This window comes from Engraulis encrasicolus, chromosome 11 (genome assembly GCF_034702125.1).
Source record: "Engraulis encrasicolus isolate BLACKSEA-1 chromosome 11, IST_EnEncr_1.0, whole genome shotgun sequence".
Lineage (NCBI taxonomy): Eukaryota > Metazoa > Chordata > Actinopteri > Clupeiformes > Engraulidae > Engraulis > Engraulis encrasicolus.
Window position 1 is genome coordinate 28173394 of NC_085867.1, and position 3457 is coordinate 28176850.

A 3457-nucleotide genomic window follows, 5' to 3' on the forward strand; every position below is an offset into this window, starting at 1 on the left:
CTGCCCACCGTCACAAAGATGAAAGTGACATGGAAGGGGTATATATACTGCACCCCTTGCCCTATACAGTGTAATGTTTCCTGAAGAATCAATTATGGAATTAACATGGGTCCGGGATTACCGACTTCGACTGGTCTTAACTCCAGGGCTGGTGTCAGCGCAAGGGGCCGGTCTAAATTGCATTAGGGCCGCGGCGGCCCACCGGGCATTTGCCCGGTATCACAGATTGCCAGTCCGAGCCTGATCACTGCTACCTGTCCTGTCTTGCACGTTCTGTCTGTAATTGTCAGTCCTGTCTATGTCCTGGCATGGTAGAGAGAAAGCGTCGTTTCCCTCGTATGACCATAAGTAAAGTGACAATAAAAGCTGACTTGACATACTTCAATGTTTCAAATCGGTGTTGCATTACATTGCACATGTAGAAACACATAGGACAGAATGTCGGTTACATACTTTGATTAAATAATTTTGATTTGATTAAATAAATCATTTGAAAAGATGACCTTCACAAGAGAAAGAAAAGCACAACAAACCTGTTATTTATCTTTTATTGTTTTTATTGTTTAGTAATTGCAGGTTCATCAGTCAGGTGGTCAGCACCCAAACTAAAACCATGAGTCATGGTGGCCAGGATGACGTCCAAGAATAGCATCCCAGCAGCACAGGTAAATACATGACTAGTAAGTTGGGATGAGTGTTATTTTCTGACATTTTACATCACATTTTAATTCAGACAATATTGCCAAGGGAGTTAATTATTCAGTACTGTACCAGTACATTACAATGCATGGCTAGATTCATTTTAAATAGCATGTTTGTCTTTTCTTTTTTTCTAATTAAATGGGGGAGCCAACATGAAGAGGTGTCCAGAGAGGCTTCTTCCTCTTTGGCTTTGCAGCAGCACCAGGACCTCACCATCAGTGATGCTGTTCCCCTCATCCATCGGGCCTACCCTTACATTCCTCCCCTGATGCACTGATCACCTGTACCAGTTGTTGGAGTTTTCAGAAGGGCTCTAAATTAACTTTTTTTTTATTCACTGGTACCCAAAATGGCTAGTATGTTAATCTCCAAACATACCGGTACATTAAATAATGGGTCAAAGTGCCAAGTATGTTTTCTTTTCTACCAGCAAAACTTAATTTTCCCAGCATTTGGCTGGTTGGCTGGTGAGCCCTGGTTGTCATTGATGGTGAGTAGCTGTGATAATAAATAACTGAAATGATGAAGTCCATCCAGACATGTCTTGCTTATTTTATTGTACTAATACAACAACGTAGAACATTTTCTGTGAAAGCCCAACTGGGAAACTCCAACTCCCATTGACATTGTGACACAGCACACAAGTGTTCACTGCACGAAATTGCATTTATGCTTCACCCGTGCAAGGGGGCAGCCCCCAATGGCGCCCCAAGGGAGCAGTGTGGCGGTACCATGCTCAGGGTATCTCAGTCATGGAGGAGGATGGGGGAGAGCACTGATTACTTAACTCCCCCCACCAACCTGGTGGGTCGGGAGTCCAACCGGCAACCTTTGGGATACAAGGCTGACACTCTAACCACTTACCCATGACCGCCTGTCAATCTTCAGTCTAGTCTAACTAATTATATTGTCTCCACTAAATGTATATCTCAGGTGACATGGGTATACTGGTATGGGGATAGTGCTGTATGTAAATAATATTAACCCATTTCAGCCGGCACCAAAATGCCAGCTAATTGCCTATGCCCCTTTTAAGAAAGAGGTCCTCATCCTATAAAAAAAAACCCAAATAACTAAATAAGTCTCTGAAGCACATACAGACATGATATGAGTTTTAAAAGCTAAGACCATCCTCTTGCATTAGAACATGTTAATTCAGCTCTAACATACCCACATTTTTAATCTAAAAAAATCCAATATGTCATGCCTAAATGCTGTCGCTCCAGGCACCTAGGTCAATACAACGAGTACACAGCATCCAGCATCAATGGGTTGACTATTACAGGCCTAGTTCAGATAACCATTTATTAATATAAATAAGTACTTGCACGTCTATTGTACATGTCCACCCCACAATAGATATCCCCTCCCATCACCTACAAAACCTTGAAATGTATTTGTACTTTGTGTCTAAAAATAAAGTATTTGAGCCATTGAATGAACTGATTACTACATTGAGTTGGTGTGATTAAGAGGTTGAAATCGGCTAAACTTGACTTGGTGTGCTGGACCTCTGGCTCTTCCATACATCCAATGTGTCATGACATCAGATCATCGCTCTTCTCATCTGGAGAAACAGAAAGATAACACTTAGCTGACACTTATCCAAAGCAACTTCGTTACTCACAGTGAATTGTTAACTGTCCCTGCAGCATGGGGCTTGGTGCCTAGCTCATAGGCCTACTTCAGCCTGGATGGGAGGTGAAGGGAGAGGTGTAGGATGGGATTTGAACCTGCAACCCTCCAATCGTAATAACACTTCCCAAACCATTAAGCCTCTGATGTGTGTGACTGATTTCAGAGGGCAGACAATTTGGATGACAACACAACAAAGTGGTGGACTTCATATTATTGACAACAACATCGACACTGGTGGGCCTATGCATGTCATTATAAATAGGCCAGCATGGATAAGGTGATTGGCATTTCATGACAGCATCATGCTGGAGAGTAGGCCTACTACTTGGGAAATCAGCGTTAGAGATGTACACATGGTTTATTTTTACATTTGAACCTTAACAGTATGAACGTCATAGCCTTGCTATTTCACCAAGAGCTTTATGAATTCCGTGTTTATGTTACAGCCTGCAATATCTTAGCATACGTCCATCATAGCGTAATGATGCTGATAATTAACGTTAATCATGGAAAGCATCTTACATTGACCTCACAGAAAAAGCCACTGAAATTGCACATTAGACTTAAATTAACTAGCGTTCACGAATTAAGAGACAAATGATGATACAAAGGATGACAAATGAGAAACTTACCGTGGTGCTCATCCAGCTACTTGAGTAGGCTAGTTTGATGGTTTTCCAGTTGGTTGCCGCGATTCACCTCAGCTTTCTCGTTTTATTTTGAGATCCAGTGAAAAGTCACGCCTGGGTTGTAACCCTATCTGTTTTTGTAACAAACAGCACAATGGGTGTTCACGGTGTTTATCGGCGATCTAAGTTACGTTATGAGTTACTAAACGTTGCGAGTCCCATAGGAATCCATTCATTAATGCGGCACTCTTGCCGTCCAGTAGCCGTCCACTAGAACGTTTGACGTCACATGCAAATCATGGATATATATATATATATATATATATATATATAAAATAATATATAAATGTAGATACTAAATAATGTTAGTAAACACAATACATATACACTCAGACATTTTCATACATAACCAAGGCACAACATAGACACTATCAGTCAACACAAAACGTTAGGTTATGGCTATAACCCTCGGTTCTTTGATAACAGAG

At 41.3% G+C, this 3457-nt stretch overlaps 1 long non-coding RNA gene across 1 annotated transcript; it reads right to left on the reverse strand.

Annotated features, from left to right (window-relative positions):
- Positions 1 to 1242: 1242 nt before the first annotated feature.
- LOC134458907 (uncharacterized) lies at positions 1243 to 3137 on the reverse strand. The gene is made up of 2 exons (XR_010036693.1): positions 2973 to 3137; positions 1243 to 2269 (listed from the first exon to the last, which is right to left on the reverse strand). It is a non-coding gene; the product is annotated as an uncharacterized LOC134458907 (long non-coding RNA).
- Between the last annotated feature and the right edge of the window lie 320 nt (positions 3138 to 3457).